Consider the following 13,862-nt stretch of genomic DNA (forward strand, 5'->3'; position numbering starts at 1 on the left):
AATTTTGCGAATCTAAAACCACGAACGTCTTCTATGCAATTTTATCTTTCAAATGAGATTCATGATGACATACTTTCGAGCTCGTCATCACACAAGTATTTATATCTCGTTATTTAAGTATTTATATCTAGTATTTTCCACATATGACACTGCTGACATTTAAAAGTATTAATATCAAGTATTACAAGTATTTATACCTATGTGGTCAGCTATTTTTGTTAGATAAAGGTTGACGCAGTGACGATTAGGGAAATGTGATGCGGAGATGCGGGGTTCACGATTAGGAATAAAATACTTACAAGTATAGGTATGAATACTTGCACAATGAGATATAAATACTTGCACAATGATGTATAAATACTTGTGTGACGATGAATCCGAAAGTACATCATTATGAATCTCATTTGAAAGATAAAATTGCGTAGAATACGTTCATGGTTTTAGATTTGCAAAATTCCTCATAGAACGTGAGAAATGTGAAAGATATTGAAAAAAAACTCACCTCTAAAAACGTGTATGATTCTTCTTCCATGTAGTTTGAGTGATCCCTCTATATAGTTATATCAAATTAGATATGCAAGTATTAATATCTTAATTTGCAAGTATTAATTTATTATCTTCCAAGTATTTATACCAATAAATTAATTAAACTTGGAAGATCACAGTGTTGTGAATAAATTTAATTAAACTAGTTAGTTAAGTTAGTTTACGGAAAGTTAAAATCTGTTTAAGAGATGGGGGTACAATGCGGGTACTGGAGTGTGGGTATTGAAATAATTATTCTTAATAAAATACCTATTTTACTCTATTATTAAAAAGCATAAACGTCCATCTTACTTCAATTTGAATATGAGGGTCAATTTATTGTCCGCATTGCTTTAAGATACGTGCGTGCTAGATCAACATGAATATGGAAGCAACGTGCACAATCACAATGCGATGCACGTGTATCAAAATTGCTCTGAGATATGTGTGTGCTAGATTAGCATGAATCTTGAAGCAAAGATGCAATAATCTTATTGTGATGCATGCATATCAGACGGTAGATGAACCTTTCAGATTTTGAGTTCGATGGGGTGTTTTATACTTTTAATCTTATTGTAAATGCTACTTTATCAACAATGATTGGTATACATGATGCATACCTTTCTGCTGCCAAAAATGAGTTATTGGGAAAATTGATCAGATAAGAAGGAAGTTCTTATAGTATGGATATAAAGATCAACAAACTGGATATATGAGCTTAGCCTCATGGACATTGGTAACCAAACCAAAATAGCTAGTAGGATTGGGAGTGGCAAATTTGTATACAATGAACATAGCTTTACTGACAAAAATTATGTGGCACTGGTTGTAAGTGCAAAGGCCAGGTTGGATGGATCTCATTCAGCTCAACCAACGAGTCAACAAAGTGACAAACCTTGGAACTCACAAGCACAACTACCTTTTGGGCTAATCTAGGAGTTGTCAGAGTTTGGGAAGACTGCTAGTTGTAGAGACATTGAATAATAATGCATACCCAGTGTTATACACCTTTGTCAAAGATAAGAATGTGTCAGTCAGTACAATGATTGTAGAACATCGGTGGCAAAGTCCAGTGAATATCACTATGTCACAACCAGGATAGCATGAGTACTAGGCACTCAACACGGAATTAAGCCAGCATCAACCTTGATAGTATTATGATCAGTTTTTAATAACAACCGATTCAAATGATTGAACTATTAGGATCAGTTTTTTATTAGAACCGATCCTGATACTAACCGATTCTGATACTATCAGAATCAGTTCCTACGAAAAACCGATCCTAATAGTTCATAAATTAGAATCGGTTGTGACTAAAAACCGATCTGAATAGTTTTTATGATCGGTTGTTTTGAGAAAACCGATCCAGATACGTATTAGGATCAGTTTTCTTATCTAACCGATCCAGATAGGCCGATCCTGATTCCTGTTTTTCCACTAGTGCCCGCATGGGGTGAGTGAGGATGACAAATTCAGTTGAAAATTGATAGAAAATGAAACATTCAAGGTAAGATATATCTATAGGATGATAGAAGAAGGGGGACACATACAACCGCAAATAAAACATTTGTGGACCCTTAATGCGCCACAAAGAGTGATGGTATTAATTAGATGGCTCCTGATTCAGAACAAGATACTCACGATAGATAACTTAGTGAACAGCGGCTGGCTCTTATCAAACAGGTGTGTAATGTATAAAAGGGCATCAGAATCGGTACAACACCTATCCAATGGATGCCGCTTTGCAACTCTGTTCATACTAAAATTGATAAGGAGAAGATCTCAATTGCAAATATGCCCATACTTTCAAGAATGAAATTTCACACAAGCAATATTGACATCAAATCAGAAAGATATAAGAAAAATACAGCTAACAATGAACTAAGCGTATCTTCAGAGAGAGAAAAACCTGCCACTGTGATTGAACTAGAGATAATGGAGGAAGTCAGTAGCTGATTGAGGATTGTTTAGAAACTTTGTTTTTACAATATTTTGCTTTCAACTTCTTTGTGTATTACTTCATGTTTTATATTTCTAAATTTTAATTTTTTGTAAAATTTGTTAAAAATGTACTAAAGGCCAGAATATGTTGGGTCATATTAATAATCTATATTGGATCAATTTTTATTGGGCTGGGTCTGAATTTTCTCTTCTCATCTGATCTGATCTTATCAGGTCAGATAAGGTTTTCTGAAGTGGTGCGAATGAATAGGTGCATATGAATTGGCGCATATGTTTTATAAATATGCATATATCAGTTCATTTTTCAGTTAGCCATTCTGTTAATTTCTATTCAGAAAACGAGAGAGACAAAGAGAAAGAAGGGGGCTGTCGGTTTGGTATTATAATACCGAATTACAGTAGTTTGTCAACCTGTTCGTGTGGATACTGATAGAGACACAACTGCTGTGCTGGTGCGTATATCTGACATGTAAAAGGAGAAGAAGAGGATAACTGCTGGAACAACTAGGCGAAGATTTTCACTGCGCGTCTAGTGGTAAACTCTATATTAATTTTGAAATTAATTTTATATATGGATTCTGGCTTTTGGATAGTGAACAAATCTTGAACTGATTCGAATTGTTGCACTATAACCTATCCGAAATCCCAATAGTGGTATCAGAGCCACTTGTGTAGAATTAATTTTGGATTACTGATTGTTAATTAGATTAACTTCTGAATTTAATCAATTGAATTGGTTAAAATTATATGAATTAATATGGCGGTTTTTGTGTGGGTTATGGAATAAGTAAATAATCATATCAATTAGATTATTATGACATAATTGAATCAGTTGGATTGATTTAGGTTAATTAGATTAATATGAAAATTCTGTTATTGAACCAACTTATATATCATGAGTTCATCATGAGTTTGTCCGAGTCCAGCTTATCATGAGTTTCCAAAGTTGGACTCTGTTTTTTTTCATGGAAACAAAAAAAATAGAACGGTCTTTACGCCTCATATTCATTGTATCGAGTCGCTGACATGAATTTCTCAAAATTACATTTTTAAAAGATAATTTGAGACTTATCTGTCTGCAACACAATAACAGCCTAAGTGCTAAATGTTATTGAACCAAGAAATCACAATCTAAATGATTAAAATTTGGTGGCATCTTTTTGAAGAAATTAACTTGAAATTTGGTAAAAGTAAATTTTCAAAAATGAAAAATTATCATAATTGTGTAAATGCCATACATTGGCACCAAGCAGTAGCATTAGTTTTTAATTTATATATGTAGAAATAAGTTTTCTTGCCACTATTTTAAAATGGAGCTGCATAGATGACATCTGCAGTCGTATATGCTTATGCTTTACATGAACGCATGCATATTAGGATCCATTGCATATATAATAACACTTTAAATTTATGGAATTTTATTTTGTTAGACATGAAAAATTAGTAATATGACGTCTATAATTTAATAAATCAAAGTAACAATTTATTTTTATTCAAAGATTATCAACATATCTTACCACATATACATTAGACACTAATTAATTACACGTGTAATGAAAACTGCGTTTTAAAATATTGTAACTTACTCTAGGAAAGCAGGACTCAAATTTTGGCGCTGAATTGTTCAAATCTTACCACTTGCAAAATCATCTCGAGACCCAAAATTAACGATATATATAAGATCTCTGAGAAATACTTTATTCTAAGAAAATTGTTTACCACATCAATCTAATTGTGTTTTCCATTTCAATAATTCATTTTAGAAGTGTCTTAATATAAAATTCTTTCCTAAATTGTACCAAGTTTTCTCAAAAAAAAAGTATATGCTTAATAAAATTTGTGATTTCGAACATATATGTATTAATTTATAGAGGGGTGTTAAAATGCATTATTTGTTTTGTTCCTCAACCATATTCCATATCTCTCCGTTTTGAGAATTCAAACAGTCTATTCGAACCATTCAACATGATATCTATATATTAAAAAGTGCTTAGAGACCAAAATTTATATTATTAAAACTTTTTTCCTATTTTTTTAGAAAATTACACAATCATTATTTTTAAATGGTCAAGAAACTGTGATTTTATACCTATTGAAAAAAATAGTAAAAATTTTCAAAAAATATAAACTTTGATCTCTAATCACTTTACTATGAAAATCATACTGAGTAATTCAAATTGATTGTTTGAATTTTGAGAACAGAGATAATAATGTGAAATATAGTTGGAATACAACATCAATCATACATTTTAGGGAAAATTTCCTCCATGCCACTCCAAAACTTGGAAAATACCAAATTGCCACTCCAAAACTCAAAATTTCTTATTTGCCACTCTAAAATCATCAAATTTACCAAATTGCCACATTTATACATCTAATATACTTATTTGATTAAAATAATTCTGAAAAGTGTTGTATAAAAAACGTATTTTCACATTTCCCATTTTACCCTTCAAGAACCCAGATAAAATTAGAAATGGAGGCCTCCACTGATGCACTTCATCCCTTGTCGCCTCCACTGACGCACTTCATACCCTTCCCTTCGCCTCTTTTAATTTCTCTCATCGCTCTCTTAATTTCATTTTGTTCCCTGTTGTTTCTTCTCTAAGCTATAGAAATATGAAGGGGTTTTAAGATTGCTAGCCAGTTTTGGTTTGAACCATGTTGATATCGGTACCGAGTTTTTTCCTCACAATTTGACTGATTTTTTTCATGGTTTTGGATGCAATCTTCACTATCACACTCTACTTGATGACAGGAACTCGATTAAAACATCATTTTCTTCATGTGAAACTTCGATTTTGTCAAATTAAAACACAGAGAATGATTTATTATGTAGTAATGATCATCCATATTGGTTCTGGAGTGCATATGTACATTTATCTTTATTGAATTATCAAGTAAGAGACTTTAGCAAATTTCTTAGCCATGTTAGGCACTTCTGGGACAAATTTCACATTTTTAGGAATTTTATTTATATTTTTAACGCCTTATTTAGTGACAGAAGGGCATCAGCAGTCCTTTTCTCAGTCATTTACTTATGAATTTATTCTGAGCAATTGGCTACATGAAATTTGGATTTCTTTTCATGAAAATGTCCATATTAGTCCATATTACTTGTGTGTTTTATTTCATATTTTTCTGGTCTTCCTACATCGCGTGGGTAAGGGGTTTAGTATCGTTTTTCCAGTGTACCAGCAACAGAAATAAAAAAAAAAATTCAGATATTTGGAAATTTGAACTTCAAAAATTCATTAAAAATAGTAGAAAAATCATTTGTGATCAAAATTTGAGCCTAAACAGTATGGAATGAAGTCCTCTATCTGCCTGTCACATTTGTGATCAAAATTTGGGCATTTTGAGCATTTTTTTATGACAACAGAGGTTTGCAAAGGCTCAACTACTGATCCCATGCAATCAATGCACTGCACATCATGCCAGTATGACTGTGCTAGTGATTGAGCACTGAGATTAGTACCAGAATCCATCCTTCTACATTTTTCTTTACCAGCAAGTGTATTAAGCTTGATTTTAATGATTCTTCTTGCATATTTTCATGGTTTTATGCAAGGAGCCTTAAAAGTTGCTTAATTTCATTTCTTTGCCATGTAAGCTTGTTGTTACATATAAAATCATGATTTACTGTTTTTCTTTTTATCAGACTTTAGCTTTGATCAAGCCTAGATGTCAATGGATTAAGACAGTAAGACAGAAAGCCTCAATTTAGTATTAATTATCATATAAAAAACAATGATAATGTTTCCAATATAAAAAGACAATCAAAACAAACTTCAACTAATTATAATTATGCAATAACAATTACACATTTGTAAGTACATGAAATTTCCAGCAAAGTACTACCACCAGCATATATCGAAAGATAGTATTGAAAGTTGTATACAAAAAAAGAGTGCTTTATGCTTCTATCTATCAAAATACACAAAAAAGAGCTCTATATATGCCTATATCTATCAAAATATACAAAAGAGAGCTCTATGCCTCTATGGCTCTAGAGGCAGGAGGTTCGGCGAAGAGCAGTGCTGGTGGAGCAAGAACTGGTTAAATGTTGCTGACTTTAAAGTGTTGCTTGAAGAGGCGGAGATGCAGCGGCAAAGACAGAAAAGGCGGAGAGGAGCGACACGAGGTGCTTGAAGAGACGCTTCTCGAAGCAAACGGGAAGGCAGAGGCCCCGTGGAAGAAAGATTGGAAAGGAGAGGAGAGGAGAGGAGACGAAGAGAGGAAAGGAGAGGAGACGAAGAGAGGGGTTAATTTGGTTTGCAGTCTGTTGAATTGAGGGATAAAATTGGAAATATCAAAATACGTTTTTAATACAATGTTTTTCAGAATAAACTTAATCAAATATGTATATTAGATGTATAAATGTGGCAATTTGGTAAATTTGATGATTTTAGAGTGGCAAATAAGAAATTTTGAGTTTTGGGGTGGCAATTTGGTATTTTTCAAGTTTTGGAGTGGCATGGAGGAAATTTTCCCTACATTTTAACCCTATTCTAATTTATGACAATCAGCAACAAGTTAGATCATGAAATCAAATAAAAATAGAGCTTAGTTTTCATGCACATTCGCTTGATGACGATTGAACAAACTTGTAGGCATTTAAATGAAGCTACACCAAGAAAGAAACCAGCACTTAAGCAGCAGATCCAGACAGAGAATCAAATTCAGTAACGCGGGAACAATGCGTTCCCCAAAATAACCAAGCCAATAAAATGCAAAACGTTTGACAAAGTGGCGTAAACGTCTTGTACTGTCATGTTGACCGTTGACCCTCGGATAAAATTAAATTGATAATTTATTATTTTGGATTCTACTAAAGACTACCGAGTACCGACCATTTCTCGACAATGTTCCGTTGTCAAATAAGCTTCTATGTTGAATCAAAATCGGAACTAAATTCACGCACAAAAAAAAAACAATTGGAGCTAAAATAAACCTCGGTCGCTGACCAACTGATCTTACCAGAAAACCGGACCGCTTGCATTTCTATTCTTTCGGCTGTATTTTATTTTTTGTACAGACATCTCATACTCGCAAATGTTTTTCAAATCAAAATTTGAAATCAGTTTATATGATAGAATTTGATCTTTGATTTTTATCGTAGAAGATAATATGTCAATACCATCAAACCAGTCTCAGGGGCCGAGCATCACCATCTTTAAAATAAATGAAAAGGACAAAAATGGAATAAACTCTTAATTTCATGCTGACAATCATAACCAATCGGTGGTTCTATAAACTATATTATTTTTTTGGTTAAAATAAATATATATTGAACAGAGTATATTTTGAAAAGGACCGCATGAGATTTGAGAGTGTTGACAAAAGGCTCTGCAAAAACATTTCACATTCTTCGTTGAATTTTTATGTAAAATCTTCGTCTCCATTCTTCGTTAAAGATAACAGCTATCACAACTCTGGGACCAAAAACAACAATTAGTGGGCCACAATATTTTTCTACCCTGAATTCAGTATAAATATGGACCAACTAATTTCTCCAAGCAAACTTTTGATTGGGCTACATGATAAGAGGACAAGATACTTTTCTCCTGAACCTTTTCTGGCTGTTATTATCCACACTGTGGAATGTTATTGTCCAAGGTTTACACACCATACACGTAGAAGAAATGATAACTCATAACGATAGTTGTAGTTCTGTATCCTATATGCAATTTCTTGGAAAGGTAGGTAGCAGTGTCAAAGTTTAGTATCACAAGAGAAGTCCTGTGTTTCATCAAATCTATGACAAGCAATGCTCGCTGTACGGAACCTCATACCTAGACACAGCTCACCAAAGCTACAATGCTCGCTGTACGGAACCTCATACCTAGAATGTGACAGCAATGTTGACAAAAGTTTCAGTTCATGCCTGAATATTACAGAGTGCATCAAATTTCTCCTTATCAATGCTAGCCAGTTCTGGTAAATATTCAGCCTTATATGCATCCTAAATTACACTATTGATCATTAACATTAAGGAAGCCAAAAATGATAAATATAGATAGTTATATAAGCCAAAAGCCACAAAACTGTAAGAGTTCTGAGCCTCACTGGGGTATGATCAGATATTTTGAAGGCACTGTAGCATACTACGCACCTTTTAGATGTCATTATCACTATTGGATCAACCTAATAAAAAAATTTCATGCTTTTTTAAATTGTTCAACACAAAGGTCCACATCAACAGGTTTAAACAGTAAGAAATTTTTCTGTGCTGGTAATTAAGGTTCCAGTCACTCCACCCACACAAAATCAAGAAAACTATCTCTATTGGATAGGTGGAAACCAGCAGCCAAAATAAAAGACCACCTGGCATTCATATCTGTTCAATAATATAAACGCCAGATACTTGAACTTTGGACTTTGAAATAAAGGAATTTGTTGGATTTACAAGCTGATATGCTAGGATCTGGATCCAATCAAAGAAGGAAATAATAAATCTAAGGAGGAAACTGTCAAAACAGGTCATGTGGTTGCTCGTGACTCATGAAGGATTAGATCATGAATCGTCGAAGAAGGCCAGCTCATGAGTCATGAATGAGGCAGTCATGAGTCATGAGGAAGGTGGTGCCTCTGTGATTTCTTTACTTGGTTGGCTTGGGTTTATTTCCTGTTTTGTAATAAATAGCTGGTTGTGAATTTTTTTTTCTAAAGTTAGAATTAGAATTCTATATCTAGGATTGATAATTGATTTGATTTACTGTCCGAAGACATCTATCTGAATTTGATAAATAGGAGAGATGAATGGATGTGAAATCTAAGTTTATGTAACACTATTTTTCAATGAAACTAAGAAAGGGAGGGAGGATTGTGGGAGTCTTGTGTTATTTACTCTTAGAATTTTGTCATGGTATTAGAGCGGGATTCATCTTGAGAGTATAACCAAAGAATCTAGTATCCTTCCACCCAAATCATGTCAGAAACACCACATGAAAACAATGGGTTAGTTGAGTCCAATGGTGCAGCTGCCATATTGGAAAAATTAACTCAAATAATCAGTCTACAACAAACCTAAATCCTTGCCATGCAGCAATCTCATCAACCACCACCACCTCATACTGAAGGCCACGTGCATCCAAATCCAATTGATGTAAAATTTGACGGCACTAACTATGAGTTATGATCCCAGAGTGACAAACTCTACGTCAAAGGAAGGGAATGGATGAGGTATGTCAAGGGCACACCACCAACACCATCTAACACAAGTACACTGTACCAAAAATGGGAGATTGATGATACAATCGTGAAAAGCTGGTTGATGAACTCGCTTGAGACACGGCTGCGGGGTAGCTTCATCAGATATCCAACTGCGAAAGATGTCCGGGACGCCGTAACCACAACCTTCTACGATGGCAATGATGTTTCTCAAGTCTTTGCGCTAAACAGAAAGGTTAGTCAGGTTAAACAACTCGGGAAAACAGTGGAAGAATATTATAATGAATTGCAAGGGCTGTGGCAAGAAATAGACTTTCGACGTTCAAGTCCCATGGCATACCTTGAAGAAATTGAGAAATTTAACAAGTTTGTTCAAGAAAACAGAGTTTATATGTTCTTAGATGGCCTCGACGATAGATTAGATAGAGTGCGAGCTGATGTGGTGCAAATAACTCCTTTTTCAATGGTGGAGCAAGCATATGCTCGAGTAAGACAAGAGGCAACACGAATGGGGGTAATGATGAAAGGAGACGAAATTTGTCAACCTTCAATGGCCATGATATCTAAGGAAGTTAAACAACCAGAGGTAAAACTAACCCTGAATAAAAGTTCTTCTAATCTAGATGGCAAATAGGGATGTACTCATTGCGGAGGGTTAAAACACACAAGGGAGAATTGTTTCAAACTTGTTGGATTCCCAAACTGGTGGGTTGAAAGGAAGCACCGTCAACAAGAAGGGAGAAAGGGGAAGGCAGCAGTGCACATCATTTCAGCAACGCATGCAGAACATGAGAATCGGCTAGGCCAAAAACAGGAGCCCGACTTAGTCTATGGTGGAGTTGGGCATGCGCAAAACACTGCTGGGGTGACTCACCTTGTTGCTGCACAACTGGGCACCGATCAGGGGACAAACGGGTCATGCTCTGGATCCTATAGAAGGTAAAAGTCGTGTCTGTAATGGAAAAATTGCATTAATTTATGAAAATAAATGTGTAAATGAGAAGGGATCAAATTGGGTGATCGACTCTGGAGCAACAGATCATATGACCTACTTTGAAAGTGACATCTCATGTGTAATAACCTCGAATAAAACAGGTATTATAAATGCAAATGGGGATATATATCCCGTTAAAGGAATGGGACATAAACCGGTTTTAGAAAAAATGATCATGAAAGACACATTATTAGTCCCTTCATTATCTACTAGATTAATCTCTGTGGGAAAAATTACAAAGGATCTAAACTGCGCAGTTCTAATGTACCTGAATTTTTGTATTTTTCAGGATCTCTTAACAGGGGAGATTATTGGGCATGGTTTTAAGCGAGAATGATTGTATTACTTGGACTACTTGACTCTGGGAAATGCATACTCGACTAGAAATAATCTCTTGGATTTAAAAACTAAAATATGGCTGTGGCATAAAAGACTCGGACATCCGTCTTTCGGGTACATGAGAAAGTTATTACCTAACTTATTTTTGGAAATAAAAGATGAGAATTTTGTGAATGAAACTTGTTTAAAGGCTAAGAGCCATAGATCTACTTATCAGTCTAGTACCAATAAATATTTTAATCCGTTTGATTTAGTTCATACTGATGTGTGGGGTCCATCCCCGATTGTGTCTAAATCTGGATATAAATGGTTTGTCATTTTTACTGATGTTTGTACTAGAATGACATGGCTTTATTTACTCAAAACTAAAGATGAGGTCCCAAATGTTTTCAAAGTATTTTATACAATGGTTAAAACGCAATTTGAGAAGGAAATAAAGGTAGTTAGAAGCGATAATGGGGAAAGAGTTTATAAATCATAACCTACAGTCATTTTTTTGTGAAAAAAGAATTATTTATGAAACATCATGCGTAGAGACACCACAACAAAATGGTATTGCAGAGTGGAAAAATAGACAAGTTCTCGAAACTGCTAGGATCCTAATAGTTCATTAATTAGGTCCGGTTGACCATAAAATCCGATCTGAATAGTTTTTATGATCTATTTTTTTAAGAAAACTGATTCAGATAGGTATTAGGATCGGTTGTTTCATATAGCCGATCCAGATAGGCCGATCCTAATTCTAATTTTTCCACTAGTGTTTCTCAAATTACAAATGAAATTGTTACCTATAATTTGAAATTGGAATGAAAGATGCACTCAAATTATAAAATAATTTTAGAAAATAAATTATATTCTAAACAAATCCATCTAATAATGACCAGGAAAAAGATGTTTGAGTGCACAGAGCAGTCATATTCAAATAAAATTACGAAATACAATTACAAGTATAAAAAACTTGCAAAAAGAATTATAAAATTAACAGCTCAAAGTTTTCGAGTTGATTGTTTATTCATTGGGGTTCGTTCTTATCCGAAAGACCGAAACCGCTGTTTTGAGTCCAAGCGAACAGAACCCAACTTAGTCGAAAATAGAACACGACAAGCATGACCTTAATTTTAAGCCCGATAATAAAAGTTGGATGGGCCGGGCGAGCCAAGCTTAAAATATTTGTCCCGAAGACCAGGTCTAGAACTTGAAACAAGCCTTCCTTCTTAATTAGATTGCTTTCTCATTATAAGATCAATTTATTAATCGTTTATGGATTCCAATTCGTTGGTTCCCTGTCATTCATACACTTTTACATTTCTGTTTCTATCCTTGCACTAGAAAAATGCGCCAAAATGCTATGGTAATACAACTGCTATAATATAAATCTCTTGTTCTCTAAAACAATTTCGAATTATTTTTTATTTTAAAATGTAAACTAAGTGTTCATTAATGCAGCAATAGTGAAGTATAGATTAGTGTAATTTTTGAGTGTTCATTGAGCAATAGTCAACTGTAATTTTTAAAGAGTTCAAAAACAAGTCTAGAAGATAACGAAATCAAAATCAAAGTATTTATCGATACTAATTAAAGAAGATGTGTATTTATGCAACAGATAGTCTAAAATGGGTGAAATTTTTATGAGGAATGTTTAGAGGATAAATTTGTGGAGTTGCTTATTACGTTACGCCCTATTGTCTGTACATATCAACATAAGGCTTTTTGATAATTTCAGATCTTATCAGACCTATTAATCTGTCATTCCTTAATTAGATTGATCTGGTATATGTTTAATTAGTTATTTTATTTGTTGAAGTCGTCACTAATATTTTTTTATTTTCATTTTAAATTTGCTGGAGGTATGGCAAACGACTTCTCTGTACACTACAGCAGAACGGATTTTCTGCGACTGGTGCTGGCGCCGGTTGCAGAAAGTCTATTTTTTCAAAGAAAAACAAAAAAAAACTGACTTCTCTGGCGACCAGGAGTTTCTGTGACCGGCGAAATGACTGGTCGCATAAAGTTTTCTCTTTTTTTTTTATCGCTGAAATTTTAGGATACAAAAGAAAAAAAAGGCACTAGAACCCCAAACCCAAACCCTTCGTCCCTGCACGAACCCCAAATCCTTCGTCTCCGCGCGAACCCCAAACCCTTGTCTCCGTCTCCCTCCCGAGTCCTATACCCGTCTACCCTGCCTCTGCTCTCCACTCCGCCTCTCTCTTCTTCTCACTTTCATCTTCTCCACTCCGCCTCTCCCTTCTTCTCGCTCTCTTCCCGTCGCCACCGCTCACAGCTAGTTGTCGGCTTTTCTATTTTCTTCGTGGTCATTACTGTTGCAAAGTCGAGGAGATTAGAGGAGAGCAACGGATTTGAGATTGGAGAATCAAGTTGAGGTATTCCTTTACTTTCTTGTTTTATTGTTCGATTGATGTCGTATCGGGTTTATGGCAGATTTGATTGACCTTGCCGGGTTGTTGATTTTCCCGGAGGCAATCTGTTGGGTTGTTTTTCCTTGCGCCGTGCACTGTTGTGCTTGAATTCTTCCTTGTCTCGGTTGATGTTTGCTGTTGTGCGAATTACCCGAAATTATGACGTTCGATTTGATAATTGATATCATGACCGGCTTATGCCTTGTTTGTGTAATTAAGGCTTGCTTCATGTGATTGTGCCTTGGTTAAAAGCAAGCAACCTGTATAGTTGTTATGAAAGCATATATTGCGCCCAGTATGTGATTGTTGATGTTTTTCAGTAATTCTGAGATAATCGAATTGAGAGAAAAATTCTGTATATTATTAATATTGGCTGAGTTGTTACAATGGGTATTTATATGGTCAAAAGTGAAAAAGGGCTGTTGGAAAGAAAAGTAACGGTAATTTTTTTG

The sequence above is a fragment of the Carex rostrata genome, chromosome 22 (genome assembly GCF_964058835.1).
Source record: "Carex rostrata chromosome 22, lpCarRost1.2, whole genome shotgun sequence".
In the NCBI taxonomy this organism is placed as follows: Eukaryota; Viridiplantae; Streptophyta; class Magnoliopsida; order Poales; family Cyperaceae; genus Carex; species Carex rostrata.